At 43.8% G+C, this 18,675-nt stretch overlaps 1 protein-coding gene across 4 annotated transcripts in view; it reads left to right on the top strand.

Annotated features, from left to right (window-relative positions):
• Window positions 1-18,675, top strand: part of LOC143792915 (lecithin retinol acyltransferase-like) — a 75,843-nt gene that overhangs the window by 27,989 nt on the left and 29,179 nt on the right. The window contains exons 1-3 of one of the 4 annotated variants that reach the window (XM_077279379.1): window positions 4,769-5,093; window positions 5,193-5,301; window positions 6,942-6,984. The exons of 1 other annotated variant lie outside the window; for it this stretch is intronic. The gene's annotated coding sequence lies outside the window, so the exon portion shown is untranslated. Of the gene's footprint in view, window positions 1-4,768; window positions 5,302-6,941; window positions 6,985-18,675 lie in introns of those variants that run through there. 2 more of the 4 variants (XM_077279380.1, XM_077279378.1) reach the window with 2 other exon arrangements.

Genomic DNA, 18,675 nt, shown 5'->3' with positions numbered 1-18,675 from the left:
CCAGCTGTTCCCCTGCTGTGTAGCCGGCAACGTGTCCTGCAAAAGCCACGCAGACACAACAGACCCAAAGCTGCCGCCAGTGCAGGCTTCGGCCTACACTCCCCTCCCCCTGCTCCTCCTCCTCCTGCTCCTCCTCCTGCTGTCCCTGGGCTCTAACACACCGCCAGTTGGGGCCCAGATGTGCTAGCTGCACAGAGAAAAACACCAGCCAATGTGTCAGTGGGGTCCAGCACCGCCAGCTGTTCCCCTGCTGTGCAGCCGGCAACGTGTCCTGCAAAAGCCACGCAGACACAAGAACTGAAATTGAAGGGAACCTGTCCCCCCTCCCCCAGGCGTTTTTACGTTATCCAGCCACCTTGTACAGCGGTAATGCTGCATGTGTGCAAGGTGGCTCAGAAACGTATTCTCCTCGCACATGTGGAACTGAAAACACGTCTGAAATGTGTCCTCTGTGTGACCATTTAACCGTCCCGGTGGTGTGACTTTCCTTTGTAATGACACGCTGCAACCCCCTTGGTAGCGCTGCCCGTCTTCTGGCATCATTGTTTGGCTGGCTGCGCCTCTGCGGCCGCCCTGACCCACACAACGCCCCTCGGTGTCTTATTTATTGGGACTGCGAGGGTGTGATTCATGGGCAGGATCAGTGCATCAGTTCGCCTGTCCCTCCTCTCCTTCCGCCTTCTTCGGACTGTGCGGCTTCATGGCCGTGGCATGCGATAAGGGATCAGATGACGCCGCACAGTCTGAAGCGGGTGTAAGGACCCGAGTGTGAGAGGCCAACATATGTGCTGCGCCAGGCCCTGAATCCCAGCCCCGCAGTGTTTTAACAATGTTAAGACACTGCGGGGCTGGGATTCATGGTCATCGCGAACCGCACCGGCCGACATTACATGATGCCAGAAGATGGGCAGCGCTAACGGCGCTAGGCCAGGGGATAACACGACAGCGCAGACTCCTGTACAGCAAATAACAACGCTCGGGAGGCTGCACCCAGCACCAAGGTGGGATTCTTGACACCTGTGCTGCGTCTCATTACAAAGGGAACTCGCGCCTCCATTACACAGTTTGACTGTATAAAGGGCTGAATGTTATACGTGTTCCATTCAGCGTGTGCAAGGAGAAAAATTAAAAGAGCAACCTTTGACTTGTGCAGCACTACTGCTGCATAAGCTGTGGCTCTTCTACTTTCTAACCCCTGAGGGGGGGTTAAAGGTGACCTTTGAAATCGGTTCAAGTAGGCTTCGGCCTACACTCTGCTCCCCCTGCAGAGCCCGGGCTCCAACACCGATCGTTGCTGTCCGGAAGTGCTGGCTGCACAGAGCCAAACACCTCGCCAATGTGTCAGTGGGGTCCAGCACCGCCAGCTGTTCCCCTGCTGTGTAGCCGGCAACGTGTCCTGCAAAAGCCACGCAGACACAACAGACCCAAAGCTGCCGCCAGTGCAGGCTTCGGCCTACACTCCCCTCCCCCTGCTCCTCCTCCTCCTGCTCCTCCTCCTGCTGACCCTGGGCTCTAACAAACCGCCAGTTGGGGCCCAGATGTGCTAGCTGCACAGAGAAAAACACCTCGCCAATGTGTCAGTGGGGTCCAGCACCGCCAGCTGTTCCCCTGCTGTGCAGCCGGCATCGTGTCCTGCAAAAGCCACGCAGACACTTGCTCTTGTACCTTCTGCTCCCCATCCTGGTTCCAGTACCGTCAGCTGGTTCCGGGCAGAGCCTTTGGCTTAGGTGCCTCCCTTTGGTATCCGAGTTCCACCAACGTCAGGTGGTCCTTGGTAGTGCTTTCAGGCACGGGTACCTCCTGCTTAGTAACCGGGTTCCAGTAACGTCAGCTGGTCCTCGGTAGTTCCATTGGCTCTTGGACCTTCGGCTACCCATCCGGGTTCCAGCACCGTCAGCTGGTTCTCGGCAGTGTCTTTTGCTCTTGTACCTTCTGCTCCCCATCCTGGTTCCAGTACCGTCAGCTGGTTCCGGGCAGAGCCTTTGGCTTAGGTGCCTCCCTCTGGGTATCCGAGTTCCACCAACGTCAGGTGGTCCTTGGTAGTGCTTTCAGCACAGGTACCTCCTGCTTAGTAACCGGGTTCCAGTAACGTCAGCTGGTCCTCGGTAGTTCCATTGGCTCTTGGACCTTCGGGTAGCCATCCGAGTTCCAGTTCCATCAGCTGGTTCTCGGCATTTTCTCAGCCTTCTTGTACCTTCTGCTACATTTCCAAGTTCAAGAGACTAAACACAATGACCCAGAAGACCACCCCTAAGATGACGACGACACCAGAGACGACAACCACCGTGATGACGACGACCCTGGAGACGATGACCCCGAAGACCACCCCGATGACGACGACCCCGGAGACGACGACCCTGAAGACCACCCCGATGACGACGACCCCGGAGACGACGACCCTGGAGACGACGACGACCTGGAAGACCGAGAAGCAGAAGAACAAGAGGCTGCAGAACAAAGAGCAGAAGAACATTAAGCATAACACTAAATATCAGAGCAAAAAATATTATCTAAATTATAAGCAGAAGAAGACTAAGCAGTGTATGGGGGTGAGTCCGTTCCTCCTCGTGGTGCCCCTGGATAAAGCCTGATGCTGCAGGCCAAACTGAACGCGGACAAATGTAACTGTTTTGTGACAGGCAGAACGGAAGGTGTAATCTTCAAACTTTTATAGATAACAACTACGGGAATGCCTGTCACAAATAAGAATATGATGAAGAAGTTGAATATGATGAAGATAATAGTAAAATAAAAAGAATATGAACAATGTAACCCAAAAAATAATAGGTAGAAGATGAAGAAGAAGATGAATAAGGTGAAGAAGTTGATGTCAAAGAAGCTGATGATGAGGATAATTAAGAAGAAAGCGTGGGAGAAGTAAAAAAGAAGGTGAAGGGCGTGGAAGTAGTGAAACATCAATATCTGACATAAAAAAAAAAAAAAAAACATAGTCAAATTCTTTCTAACGCCGAACTTCATAAAAAAAAATAAAAAATCCTGCTATTCTATTACATTGGGCTAAACCTCTGTCCCTTTAATATCTCCGCCACGTCCCCCAATACATCCTACAATATTCTTAGTTGTTTTCCTTCATGTAGAATGAACCTACAAGTGTATAAAGGGTTTATTTTAATTCCGATATTTTCGTCCCATTGACTTGCATTGGGATCGGGTATCGGTATCGGATTGGATTCCGATACTGTGACGGTATCGGCCGATACTTTCCGATACCGATACTTTCCGATATCGGAAAGTATCGCTCAACACTAGTGCTGAGTAGTGATGAGCGAGTGTACTCGTTGCTCGGGATTTCCCGGGCACGCTCGGGTGTCCTCCGAGTATTTATGACTGCTCGGAGATTAAGTTTTCATCACAGCATCTGAATGATTTACAGCTATTAGCCTGCTTGATTACATGTGGGGATTCCCTAGCAACCAGGCAACCCCGACATGTACTCAGCCTGGCTAATAGCTGTAAATCATTCAGCTGAGGTGATGAGAACTAAATCTCCGAGCAGCCATAAATACTCGCAGGTCACCCGAGCAACGAGTACACTCGCTCATCACTAATGCTGAGGGGTAATTCAGCCATGACAGAGTTTTTTTTGTGAATAGCTGTAAGAGATGGGCGGGATGCCTACTCACCATACTTCCACCTCAGGGTTGTAGTTGGGGAAGTTAAATGTCCACCTACTGAGGTTTTTTTTTCTATGCTGTGTGTTTGGAGACAAGAAAGTCTCTAGTCTGGAGCTCCAGTGGGAGCTGAAGTTTGTTCTATCCTGAGCAGGCGAATCTCGAAGGCGTATAAAGTGTGCTACAAGTTCTTTTGTTTTGCAATTAGGCCAGAAGGGCTATGTTTATTTTGTTAAATCCTACACTGGTTTATGCAGTGTTTAAATAAATTTCGATTTTACAAAATAGTCGCTGCAGCTGTGGATGAATTCATTGACAGGTGCAATTTCTACAATGGGGTCACTTTTGGGATTTTTCTGCTGCTCCTTCACCTTGGGGTCTCCACAAATGTTGCCCACAAACTATTTTAGCAAAATCTGTGCTCCAAAAGTCAAATGGCGTTCCTTCCTTCTCAGCCCTGACGTGTGGACAAAGAGTAATTTCTGATTACATATGGGGGATCACCGCATTTGGGAAAAGTTTCCAATATTGGGTCACCTGGTGTGGGTTTCTGCTGTTCTGGCACCTCAGGGGCTCCGCAAATTGAGCCCACAATGTATTCAAACAGAATCTGCATTCTGAAAGCCAAGTAGCTTGCCTTCCCATCCGATCCCTGCTATGTTCTCAAACAGGAGTGTTCAACCATATTCAAGAGAAATTGCATAAAAAATTGTAGTGTCCAATTTCTCCAAATACCACAAATGTAAATTATAAATTTGGTACGGTATGGAAGTGTATAAACCAACCACATCACAGCTGAGCCACTGATAATGGGGCTGCCATGTGAAATTGTCAAAAGTGGATGCTATTGTATACTATGTATCCTGGGATGTTGATCCCTAAGGCCTGCAAGTAGTGATCCACCCAGGCTCCTAATTTTCACTCATGGATATTATGCCTAATATAATGGGTCTAAATAGAGGAGGGGAGGTGTTTTTGTGAATTTTCAGTAGGGAATGGTAAATTGGTATTACAGGATTTTCAACATATAGGTATTCTTTTAATTTTATTTTCAATAGCGCCTATATGTACCCCTTCTGTCAAGAAACCAGAGCTCAGCTTGGAAGTTGTTAGTCAGATTAGAGGCATTGAAAAAGTGCATAAACCCATCAGGGGTGGCAACAATTATAAAGGAAAGATTCTCTGCTGAGAATCTATCTGGATATTTATGCTGAATACTAGGTTTCCATCTGGTCTTAATGTCAGACAGGACCTGATTTTACAATATTTATAACAAGTTCCATAATAGAGTTCTTTAATTTACTAGGTGTGGTGGTGGTTTTTTTTTTTCTTTCTCTCATTCATTTCTTTCTCTCATTCACTCATTCAACTGCAGGTCTCCTTATTGGAGTACAACTGACATGTGATTGACTTTTTTATTCTATGTAAGGATGTGTTCAGACATGCATTGTGCAACCAAGAGTAAGGCTTTGAAAACTGAAACGCTTAGGTCCTTATGCTACTGGAGGAACTGCCAGTGTTTTAAAGTACCTAATAAGTTGTTTATTTTATCGATCACAGTTGTGGATTTTATCGATCACATACCTGCTGCCTCCCTGGAATTCCTTTCTATCTGCTTTGCTATTCAGCCCGTCCCAGTCTACCACCTGGTCTTGCTGCAACTTTCAGGGTGAGCTGACTCTCCACACCCCCCACACACTCCCTCCTTAATGTGGTTGCTTGTGGGGAGTTTTCATTGTTTAGGCACATCAGGGGCTCTCCAAATGCGATGTGGCATCTGCTCTCGATTCCAGCCATTTTTGCGTTCAAAAAATCAAACTGTACTCATTCCCCTCCGAGCCCTTCTGTACGCCCACACAATAGTTTTCCTCCAGATAAGTGGTATTAGCATACTCACAAAAATTGCACAACAAATTTTGCATTCCATTTTATCTTGTCACCCTTGTGAAAATAAAAAAAATCGGGGCTAAAGTAAATTTTTTGTGGAGAAAAAAAAAAAGAAAGAGTTAATTTTTTTTTTTCCTTCCACGTTGGTTTAGTTCTTGTGAAGCATCTGGAGGGTTAATAAACTAATTGAATGTAGTTTTGAGGACTGGGGGTGCAGCTTTTAGAATGGTGTCACTTTTGGGTATTTTGGGTGTTTTCTGTAAGATAAGCCCCACAAAATTACTTCAAATGTGATGTGATCCTTAAAAAGATGTTTGTTTGTTTGTTTAAAAAAAAAAAAAAAACTTTGTTGGAAAAATTAGGAATTGCTGGTGAAATTTTTACCCTTTTATCTTTCTATCACAAAAAAAGTTTTAAAAAAATGATGCAGAGCTAGACATGTGGGAAATGCTATTTATTAACTATTTTGTGTGACTGAACTCTCTGGTTTAAGGCAATAAGAATTAAAAATGTGAAAATGGTTCCAAATTTTAGCCAAATTTCCAATATTTTCACAAACGCAACTCATATTGAACACATTTTACTACTATTATGAAGTACAATATGTCATGAAAAAATAATCTCAGATACACTGGGATCCATTAAAGTGTTCCAGAGTTATAGCCACATAAAGTGAAACTGGTCAGATTTAAAATATTTGACCTGGTCATTAAGGTCAAAATTGGCTCTGTCACTAAGGGGTTAATTGTTTCATCATTGTCTGATTCTTCTCATAGGATTGTACATATTGTGATAATCGGATTATCACATTTTCTGGATTAGGGTATGTGCCCATGTTGCGAATTCTGCTGCGGATTTTTCCACAGCGGATTTGGAAAATCCGCAGTGCAAAACCACTGCGGTTTTCACTGCGGATTTTCTCGCGGTTTCTTCTGTGGATTCCTCTGCGGGTTTTCAACTGCACTTTCCTATTGGTGCTGGTTGAAAACCGCTGCGGAATCCGCACAAAGAATTGACATGCTGCTGAAAATAATCCGCTGCGTTTCCGCGCAGATTTTTCCGCAGCATGTGCACAGCGTTTTTTTTTTCCCATAGGTTTACATGGTACTGTAAACTTTGGGAAAACTGCTGCGGGTCCGCAGTGTCAAATCCGCTGCGGATCCGCAGCAAAATCCGCAGCGTGTGCACATACCCTTATTGTATTTTATACTTAAGAAAAATGTTGTGTGGCATTCCTTATTTTTTTTTATTCTATTTCAAGTTTGGGATTTGTTAGGCATTAAGTAGGATACACTTTTAGAAAGAGAAGCATGGCTTAATGGCGTTGACTGTTCTTTGTCCCCATGAATTTTAAAATGGTATCAGTACCAATGTCAAATACCATTACTAATAAAGAACATGACATGTTTGCATATATTACAGAAATGCCTGTTCTGTCGTATGCTGAAAGAAAAATCTGTAAAAGGTATGTCCACCTTCAGGGTCCACTTTCTGGAGAGGGGACTCCAAACACTTTGAAATACCTATAATAACAAACACAGCTGGTTCTTGCCCACACTGGGTCCAGCGCTGACTTTCCAAAACTGCTGCTTTTTTAGTGTTTTGGCTGTAGCAGTGACGCAACACCCCTGTAACCTATCCCTGAGCTCAGCGTATAGGGTCATCGTGCAGAAGGCCCTTGTACATGACATCTTGGTCCTCCTGTAAGGCTATGTGCACACGTTGCGGATTAGCCTTAGGAATTTCTGGTGCGGATTCTGCCTCTTCTGGCAGAAAACGCAGCTGCAGATTTGTCACGTTTTTTGTGCGGATCCTCAGCGTTTTTTGTGCGTTTTTTGCAGATTTGCTGCGGTTTTTACCCCTGCGGATTTTTATAATGGAATGGGTACAAAAACGCTGCAGATTCAAAAAAAGATGTGACATGCTACTTCTTTTAAACCGCAGCGTTTCCACAGCGGATTTTCCCCAACATGTGCACAGCTTTTTTTTCTCATTGATTTACTGTACTGTAAATTAATTGCGGATCTGCAGCGTTTCTGCACCGCAAAAAACGCTGCGGATCCGCAGAGAATCCGCAACGTGTGCACGTAGCCTAAAGCTATGGTTGGATGAACTTCAATAAACTAAATAAAACTATTTATAAAGCAACAATAAAAATGATTAACTCGCCAAAATCCCCTTTCATAAATTAAGAAATTGTTTTTCTAAATAATCATATTTTGTATTATTGTGTCCAAAAAATCGAATGTATCAAAATTTAAAATTATTTAACCTTATGTTAAATACCTGAAAGAGAAAAATCAGAAATACAATTTATAGATCGCTGTATTTCCTCAAAAAATACAGTGAAAAGATCAAAATTTCACATGTACCTCAAAATCATATCAATAAAAACATCAGCTCACAAAAAACAAGCTCTTAGTAGGGTATACTACATGGACAGGAAAAAAAAAATTACTGGTTTCAAAAAATGAAAACACAATTATTTTTTTACTTCTAAAATAAAAACAAATTTGGACAAGTTTGGTCCCACCGTAATTGTATGGACGTGGAAAATCATGTTGCCCAGGTAATTTTTACCACACAATTAACACCATAAAAACAAATTTCCCCCAAATATGGCGGAATTGCACTATGTATTTTGTTTATTTCGTAATTTCAATGCATTGGAATTTTTTTTCTTGTTTTTCAATACATAGTAGGGAAAAGTGAATGGTGTCGCTCAAAGCTACAACGCCCACGAAAAACAACCATTTACAATGGGGAAAATAAGTATTTGATACACTGATGATTTTGCAAGTTTTCCCACCTACAAAGAATAGAGGTCTGTAATTTTTATCATAGGTGCAATTCAACTGTGAGAGACAGAATTTTTAAAATAAACAGAAAATCACACTGTATGTTTGAATGTTATTGCATGAAATAAGTATTTGATCACCAACTAGCAAGAATTCTGGCTCTCACAGACCTGTTAGTTTTTCTTTAAGAATCCATCATACTCTGCGCTCATTACCATATTAATCTTGTTTCCTGTTAAAAAAAAAAAAAGGATACCTGTCCCCATACTCAATTGATCACACTCCAACCCCTAGAACACAGTCCCAACCGTGAAGCATGGTGGAGAAACATCATACTTTGGGTGTGCTTTTCTGCAGAAGGGACTGCACCATATTGAAGGGAGGATGGATGGGGTCATATATAGCAAGATTTTGGCCAACAACCTCTTTCTCTCAGCAAAAGCATTGAAGATTGATCGTAGTTGGTCTTACAGCATGGCAATGATCCAAAACATACAGCCAGGGTAACTAAATAGTGGCTCTGTAAGAAACATTTCAAGATCTTGGAGTGTCCTAGCCAGTCTCCAAACCTGAACCCAATAGAAAATTGTTGGAGGAAGCTGAAACTCAATGTTACCCAGCAACAGCCCCGAAACCTGAAAGATCTGGAGAAGATCTGTATGGAGGAGTGGGCCAAAATCCCTACTGCAGTGTGTGCAAACTTGGTCAGGAACTACAGGAAACATCTGACCTCTGTAATTGAAAACAAAGGTTTCTGTGTCAAATATTAAATTCTGTTTTTCTATTGTATCAAATACTTATTTGATGCAATAAAATGCAAATTAATTATGTAAAAATCATACAATGTGATTTTATGGAATTTCTTTTTTTTAAAGATTCTGTCTCTCACAGTTGGAGTGTATCTACAATAAAAATTACAGACCTCTCCATTCCTTGTAGGTGGGAAAACTTCAAAATCGGCAGTGGATCAAAGATTTCTTTTCCCCACTGTATATGGATATGTCCATAGAAAAATAAAGAAATATTTTTTGGAAAAAGGGGGAAAAAAAATGAAAGCTGAAAAATATAACATTTCCAACCCCCTAAAGGATTAAGTAGCTACTTAATCCCTTAGGGGATGCTGTCCCCTAATGCTGTCATTAGCCCCTTAACCATCAGGGGTATTTTTGGTTTAGCATTTTCATTTTTTGCTCCCCTTCTTGCCAGAGCCATAACTTTTTATTTTTTTGGTCAAAATGGCCATGCGAGGGCTTTATTGCGGGACGAGTTGTACTTTTGAAAGAGACCACTGGTTTAACCATGTCATGTAAAAGAAAACATTCCAAGTGCGGTGAAATTGCAAAAAAATGCAGTCCCACACTTGTTTTTTATTTGGCTTTTTTACTATGTTTACTAAATACTAAAATTGACCTGCCATTATGATTTTCCAGGTAATTACGAGTTTCTAGACCCCAAACATGTATAGGTTATTTTTTATCTAAGTGGTGAAAAAATAAATTCCAAAGTTTGCAAAAAAAAAAATAGGTTGCCATTTTCTGAGACCAGTAGCGTCTCCATTTTTTGGGATCTGGGGCTGGGTGAGGGCTTAGGCTATGTGCACACTTTGCGGGGTCCTCTGTGGGTTCTCCCGCAGCGGATTTGATAAATCTGCAGGGCAAAACCGCTGCAGTTATCCCTGCAGATTATCGCGGTTTGTTTTGCAGTTTCCGCTGCGGGTTTACTCCTATACTATTGATGCTGCATATGCAGCTTCAATAGTAATGTTAAAAATAATAAAAAATGGTTATACTCACCCTCTGACGTCCCGATCTCCTCGGCGCTGCACGCGGCGGTCCGGTTCCAAAGATGCTGTGCGAGAAGGACCTTCCTGACGTCACGGTCATGTGACCGCGACGTCACGGTCATGTGACCGCGACGTCATCTCAGGTCCTGCTCGCACAGCAACCCTGAGACCGGACGGCCGCGTGCAGCGCTGAGAGGTGAGTATAGCATCATTTTTTATTTTAATTCTTTTTTTTTTTTTACACAAATATGGTTCCCAGGGCCTGGAGGGCCTCTCCTCCACCCCAGGTACCATCCACACATGATCCGCTTACTTCCCGCATCGTGGGCATTGCTTCAATAGTCTCCATGGAGAAGCTGCATTTATCCGATTGCCTCTGCTACATAGAGCAGGGCTGCAGCCTGCAGCAGATAGGCTCACTTGCTATGAGCGCCGACCACCAGACGGCGCTCATAGCGATCCAGCAATGACAACCACAGGGGTCTCCTGCTGACCCCGGGTTGTCATGACAATCCATCGGCGACCCACGGTCATGTGACACGGGCACCGATGGGAGGAGGTAAAGATGCGCTTCCTGTGCGTCCATGTTAAATGTCAGAGTTTGACAGCGTCATTTAACATGTTAACCCCTTTCTGACATCGGACGTACTATCCCGTTGAGGTGGGGTGGGCCCGTATGACCACCGACGGGATAGTACGTCCAGCACGATCGGCCGCGTTCACGGGGGGAGCGCGGCCGATCGCAGCCGGGTGTCAGCTGACTATCGCAGCTGACATCCGGCACTATGTGCCAGGAGCGGTCACGGACCGCCCCCGGCACATTAACCCCCGGCACACTGCGATCAAACAGGCTTCCCTGAGACCCCCGGAGCAACGCGTTGCTCCGAGGGTCTCTTACCTCCTCCTCCCCCCTGCAGCAGGCCCGGATCCAAGATGGCTGCGGCATCCGGGTCCTGCAGGGAGGTGGCTTCACTGCACCTGCTCAGAGCAGGCACCGGGAAGCCTCCAGGAGCTGTGCATGTCAGATCGCCGATCTGACACAGTGCACAGCAAAGTGTCAGATCAGCGATCTTACAGTACAACATCATGCCCCCCCCCTGGGGCAATGTTATAGTGTAAATTTAAAAAAAATTTCACGTGTGTAAAAAAAAAAAAAAGAAAAAAAAAAAAAAATCCCCCAAAAAATGCAAAAAAAAAAAATATATTGTTCCTATAAATACATTTCATTATCTAAATAATAAAAAAAACAATAAAAGTACACATATTTAGTATCACCGCGTCCGTAGCGACCCGACCTATAAAACTGTCCCACTAGTTATCCCCTTCAGTGAACACCGTAAAAAAAAAAAAAACCGAGGCAAAAAACAACGCTTTATTATCATACCGCCAAATAAAAAGTGGAATAACACGCGATCAAAAAGACAGATATAGATAACCATGGTACTGCTGAAAACGTTATCTTGTTCCACAAAAAACGAGCCGCCGTACAGCGTCATCAAAGAAAAAATAAAAAAGTTATAGTCCTCAGAATAAAGCGATGAAAAATAATTATTTTTTCTATAAAATAGTTTTTATTGTACAAAAGCACCAAAACATAAAAAAAATGATATAAATGAGGTATCGCTGTAATTGTACTGACCCGAAGAATAAAACTGCTTCATCCATTTTACCAAACACGGAACGGTATAAACACCTCCCCCAAAAGAAATTCATGAATAGCAGGTTTTTGGTCATTCTGCCTCACAAAAATCGGAATAAAAAGCGTTCAAAAAATGTCACGTGCCCGAAAATGTTGCAAATAAAAAACAAGACCTCATATGACTCTGTGGACCAAAATATGGAAAAATTATAGCTCTCAAAATGTGGTATCGCAAAAAATATTTTTTGCAATAAAAAGCGTCTTTCAGTGTGTAACGGCTGCCAATCATAAAAATCCGCTAAAAAACCCGCTATAAAAGTAAATCAAACCCCCCTTCATCACCCCCTTAGTTAGCAAAAAATAAAAATTTAAAAAATGTATTTATTTCCATTTTCGGGTTAGGGTTAGGGTTAGGGCTAGGGTTAAGGCTACAGTTAGGGTTGGGGCTAAAGTTAGGGTTAGGGTTTGGATTACATTTACGGTTGGGATTAGAGTTAGGGGTGTGTCAGGGTTAGGTGTGTGGTTAGGGTTACCTTTGCGATTGGGGTTAGGGATGTGCTTGGTTTAGGGTTTCCGTTATAATTGGGGGGTTTTCACTGTTTAGGCACATCAGGGGCTCTCCAAATGCGACATGGCGTCCGATCTCAATTCCAGCCAATTCTGCGTTGAAAAAGTAAAACAGTGCTCCTTCCCTTCCGAGCCCTCCCATGCGCCCAAACAGGGGTTTACCCCAACATATGGGGTATCAGCGTACTCAGGACACATTGGACAACAACTATTCAGGTCCAATTTATCCTGTTACCCTTGGGAAAATACAAAACTGGGGGCTAAAATATAATTTTTGTGGAAAAAAAAGGATTTTTTTATTTTCACGGCTCTGCGTTATAAACTGTAGTGAAACACTTGGGGGTTCAAAGTTCTCACAACACATCTAGATAAGTTCCTTGGGATTAGTTTCAAATATGAGGTCACTTGTGGGGGGTTTCTACTGTTTAGGTACATTAGGGGCTCTGCAAACGCAATGTGATGCCTGCAGACCAATCCATCTAAGTCTGCATTCCAAAAGACGCTCCTGTTGTGAATTTGCTTTTTGCTCCCTCTAGTGGTTACTAGTTTTTTGACTCTGGTTTTTCTGTCATTCCTTTTATCCGCATCTGGGTCGTTAGTTAGGGGTGTTGCTATATAAGCTCCCTGGACCTTCAGTTCAATGCCTGGCAACGTAGTTATCAGAGCTAGTCTGCTGTGCTCTTGTCTACTGATCCTGGTTCCAGTTATATCAGCTAAGTCTGCCTTTTGCTTTTTGCTATTTGTTTTGGTTTTGTATTTTTGTCCAGCTTGTTCCAAATCTATATCCTGACCTTTGCTGGAAGCTCTAGGGGCTGGTGTTCTCCCCCCGGACCGTTAGACGGTTCGGGGGTTCTTGAATTTCCAGTGTGGATTTTGATAGGGTTTTTGTTGACCATATAAGTTACCTTTCTTTATTCTGCTATCAGTAAGCGGGCCTCTCTGTGCTAAACCTGGTTCATTTCTGTGTTTGTCATTTCTTCTTACCTCACCGTCATTATTTGTGGGGGGCTTCTATCCAGCTTTGGGGTCCCCTTCTCTGGAGGCAAGAAAGGTCTTTGTTTTCCTCTACTAGGGGTAGCTAGATTCTCCGGCTGGCGCGTGTCATCTAGAATCAACGTAGGAATGATCCCCGGCTACTTCTAGTGTTGGCGTTAGGAGTAGATATATGGTCAACCCAGTTACCACTGCCCTATGAGCTGGATTTTTGTATTCTGCAGACTTCCACGTTCCTCTGAGACCCTCGCCATTGGGGTCATAACAGCTCCTTCCCTTCCGAGCTCTGCCATGCGCTCAAACGGTGGTTCCCCCCCACATATGGGGTATCCGCGTACTCAGGACAAATTAGACAACAACATTTGGGGTCTAATTTCAACTGTTACCCTTGGAAAAATACAAAACTTGGGGCTAAAAAATAATTTTTGTGGAAAATTTTTTTTTTTATTTTCAAGGCTCTGCATTATGAACTGTAGTGAAACACTTGGGGGTTCAAAGCTCTCACAACACATCTAGATGAGTTCATTAGGGGGTCTACTTTCCAAAATGGTGTCACTTTTGGGGGGTTTCAATGTTTAGGCACATCAGAGGCTCTCCAAACGCAACATGGCGTCCTATCTCAATTCCAGTCAATTTTGCATTGAAAAGTCAAATGGCGCTCCTTCGCTTCCGAGCTCTACCATGCGCCGAAACAGTGGTTCACCCCCACATATGGGGTATCGGCGTACTCAGGACAAATTGTACAACAACTTTTGGGGTCCATTTTCTCCTGTTACCTTGGTAAAATAAAACAAATTGGAGCTGAATAAATTTTGTGTGAAAAAAAAAGTTAAATGTTCATTTTTATGTAAACATTCCAAAAATTCCTGTGAAACACCTGAAGGGTTAATAAACTTCTTGAATGTGGTTTTGAGCACCTTGAGGGGTGCAGTTTTTAGAATGGTGTCACACTTGGGTATTTTCCATCATATAGACCCCTCAAAATGACTTCAAATGTGATGTGGTCCCTAAAAAAAGAAAACTCCCTAACAAAAAAAAATTTTGGTTCCAAAATTGTGCTGATGTAAAGTAGACATGTGGGAAATGTTACTTATTAAGTATTTTGTGTGACATATCTCTGTGATTTTATTGCATACAAATTCAAAGTTGGAAAATTGCGAAATTTTCAAAATTTTCGCTAAATTTCCGTTTTTTTCACAAATAAACGCAGGTAATATCAAATAAACTTTATCACTATCATGAAGTACAATATGTCACGAGAAAACAATGTCAGAATCACTGGGATCCGTTGAAGCGTTCCAGAGTTATAACCTCATAAGGACAGTGGTCAGAATTGTAAAAACTGGCCCGGTCATTAACGTGCAAACCACCCTTGGGGGTAAAGGGGTTAACAGCTGCAGGTGAATCGCAATTCCACACGCCGCTATTCCGGGCACATGATAGCTGATCAGATCAGCTATCATGTGCAGGAAAAGGTGCGGGCTCATCGCTGGAGCCCACACCAAACAGGGGGAAGCGTCCAATGCTGAACTGAATCAAAACACTGGCTGCAAGAGCAGTTTAGTTTATTTCAGAGAAAACGTAACAAAAGTTGTCCGGAGACAGTGTTTCTGGTGACTAGTCTGATGCGTGTCCTGGACAGTTTCTCCTTAGCCCACTCCAGTTGACTGACAGGTCTCGCTGTGTATGTACCTAGGAAGAGACATGTCTGAATCTGCCTCGGGATAGTCATGGTCCCTGACTGACTCTTCAAAGCATGTTTTGTATGAAATACGGCGGCGTTTCAGAGAAAATATACCTGTCTGCAACTGAGCATCTGGTGTCTTGATTCATGCCTCCTCTGGTTCGGGCAACATGAATCTGATGACACCTTTACTTTAATTCACATAAGAAATGTAATTTATATATCGTGTGCAAAGTAGACACACTGTACCATACTTAATGAAGGACCTGAGCGGTGGTGGTACATGACTAAGGGATGAATAGAAAATCTGTCATGCAGCGCCCCTCTCAGGCTTGGCACCGGCACCAGAAATACCACAATGTATTACACTGGAGTGAAATACATGTACATGTGGCTTTACATAATCTCATTACACAACAACAAAGTGTACAAGGACAGACCTAGTTTTCTTTATAAATCAAGGACATGCCTGGGTTTTAATCTTTACACTTTGACACATGAACAACTCTGATAAAGAAACAATTGTGTCCACGGAACAGCTCCTGTTAATCTACGGATTGAGAACAGCTCAGAACTTGGAAGCCTAGATTAGTCCTCACAATTCCCACCAGTCTGTATATTTGAACTCTGATTTAGTTTCCTTTTACATTTTTGCAATTCAATATTTGATATGGTGTAGTAAAGATAAGTACAGTTATGTACTTTTAGGTCACGTGCGCATGTTCAGTATGGGGTCATTATTTTACCTCAGTATTTGTAAGTTGAAGCGCCCCCACCGCCGCAGGGCCAAGGGGTACCCGGTACCGGGCCTGGGTGAGCCTCTGCTCTGGGATTGTCACGGCGGCTAGGCCCCGGTCCGTGACCCTGCCGTGGGGCGCACAGTGAATAACAGGTGTAGATGATGTAGATGGGGGGTGAGGCTGTGGTAAATAACGAGGACACCAGGTTGCAGTCTCTTTACCTCTTTACTGAAGATCTCTGGGTCCTCAGTCCGGTATACGGTTCACCAGGCTGCGCAAGTCCGGCCGGTCCAATGGCACCTCCAGAGTTCTCCTCACAGGTGGAAATCGGTGCCTTCCTTCTAGCGCTATGTGTTGTGGTCCTTCCCTGCTGTGCTTACGGAAAGCCCCCCACAACTGTTGTGTCTGTTTCTTAAGTTCCCTCACAACTCGATTAAATGATGTTCTTCTAATCCTCCGTCCCTCCCTGGTGTTCTGGTTGGGACGGCACCCGTATGACGAGTAGGCTCGGAGCTCTTCCGGGACCCTAGAGTCGCCCCTCTCCACAAGTTGCCCCCCAAGACTGCATAGGTGATTTAAGTTAGACAGCCCGCCTTAGACTGACTGTCCTGCCGCTGTTTAGAGTATTGCTTGAAGCTGAATGTTATGATACTCCCTCGGCGTTCCGGCCACCGGTAGTGCGCCTCAGTAGGGTGTTGCTCCGGTCTTACAGCACGACCCCTACTGGTATTTCTCCTTTTGCTTGATCTCGTTTCTCACTCAGCACAATCTATCTCGCTTCTAGTCCTTCCTTGGGCACCGCCGCTACCCGGAGCAGGCGCGGTCCCGTTACATTCGTTCAAGTTGCCAAGCCTCTGTCAGGATCCCACCCCTGACAGAGACCCTACTGTATCTTCCCCCACAACACCCTCTGCCACAAGGTGTTGCCTGGTTCCAACCCAGTCAGCTTTCTGATCTAACTTCCTGCCTGACCCCCAGTTTACCCACTATGGTGGGGAGTGGCCTAATGAATAGAACCCTTAGCTCCCCCCGGAGGCCCAGCTGTGAAATGTATTGGTGTCTGTGATACCTGATCAGGGGAACTCCTTCAGTGCCATCGGACGCACCATGGCTCCCCATAGTGGCGGAGCCACAGTACTGCAACGACCAGGACTCTGGGGCGCTGCATAAGCCAAAATCAGGAGAGGAACAATCAGAAGAAAAGTGTTATAGAAACATATCACCACTTCTGTATTTATCACCCACTTCTGGTTTTGGCTTACAAATACTGATGTAAAATACTGACCAAATACTGAATGTGTGATTGTGGCCTTATGGATTTCTTTTAGATTTACGTCACATTCTCCCAAAAGGTGAAAACTGCAGCCAAATCAACAATAGAAACTAGAAAATATTCAGAAAAATAACATCAATTGTATGCAGAAATGTTACAAATATGAATGTCAAAATAATAACAATTGAATGTCAGTTATTCAAAATCTATTGATTAAATGCATACTAAGCTAACAGATATTCCTTCTTACACTCCCATACACTTGCATGTGTTATTAATTGAGAGAGAAGAGTACGCTACAGCCAGACATCTCTGGTGGTGGCTTATCTCCACTGAGAACAAAAGTGCATGCTTTTAACTAATATGTTGCATTTAACACTGAAGCTACCCCCTTTTTAGACACTTCTATGACATGGAGAGAAATTATTCAGGGGTGTATGCCAGAAATCATGTGGGGGAAAAAGTGACAAATTTTGGCATTTTTATGGGCTGTAGCCTCCTAGTACTTGTACAAAGATAGCACAGGGTCCCCCAGCCTTGATTATGGGTAGAAATTATGTTGCAGTCAATTTAAATTTATTGTGACAATCAGAAAAAGAAAAAAATCAACAGCCATTACTATAGTTTGTGTAAGAATTGTGTTTCCTATAGGATCCAGGCAGCATTAGGATAGTAAAGTTGACTGGGCATTTTAAAAGGCTTACGTGCTCTCAGAATTGTTTCTCAATTCATGTAGTTACGTCTTTTTCCAGCACCATTGTTTCTATGTGCTGTAAATGTGAAGAGGGTTTCCGTTGAAAACACATAGTGGCTTGCAAAATTATTTACCCTTTTGGCTTTTTACCTATTTTACCTGTTTAAAGAGACTCTGTCACCTGAATTTGGAGGGAACAATTTTCACCCATAGGGGCGGGGTTTTCGGGCGTTTGATTCACCCTTTCCTTACCCGCTGGCTGCATGCTGGCTGCAATATTGGATTGAAGTTCATTCTCTGTCCTCCATAGTACATGCCTGCGTAAGGCAAGATTGCCTTGTGCAGGCATGTACTACTTAGGAAAGAGAATGAACTTCAATCCAATATTGCAGCCAGCATGCAGCCAGCGGGTAAGGAAAGGGTGAATCAAACACCCGAAAACCCCGCCCCTATGGGTGAAAATTGTTCCCTCCAAATTCCGGTGACAGAGTCCCTTTAAATATTTTTGCAATCCGATTTGTGTGTGATGTATCAGCACTCAATAGTCTGTGTTGAAGTGACAAAAATATAGGCATAAATTAAATTTATGAGATCAAATAACTAAAAATCGTCATGTGCATATGTACTCGCCCCTTTTGGTATGAAGCCCCTAAAAAATTCTGGTGCAAGCAATTACCTTAAGTCACATGCTTAGTGAAAGGAAGTCCACCTGTGTGCAATCTAAGTGCCACATGGTCTGTCACTATTTACACACCTTTTCTGAAAGGCCACCAAGGCTGCAACACCATTGTGCAAGAGACACCGCTAACCAAACCACACCATGAACACCAGGGAGATCTCCAAACAAGTCAGGGGCAAAGTTGTTGGGAAGTCAGGTCTTGGTTCTAAAACAATATCCCAATGTCTGATGATCCCCATCAAATGGAAAGAACATGGTACAACAGCAAACCTGCTAAGAGAGGGCCACCCAACAAAACTCTCAGCC

The sequence above is a fragment of the Ranitomeya variabilis genome, chromosome 1 (assembly GCF_051348905.1).
Source record: "Ranitomeya variabilis isolate aRanVar5 chromosome 1, aRanVar5.hap1, whole genome shotgun sequence".
NCBI classification, from domain to species: domain Eukaryota; kingdom Metazoa; phylum Chordata; class Amphibia; order Anura; family Dendrobatidae; genus Ranitomeya; species Ranitomeya variabilis.
This window is presented reverse-complemented; position numbering and strand designations above follow the sequence as displayed.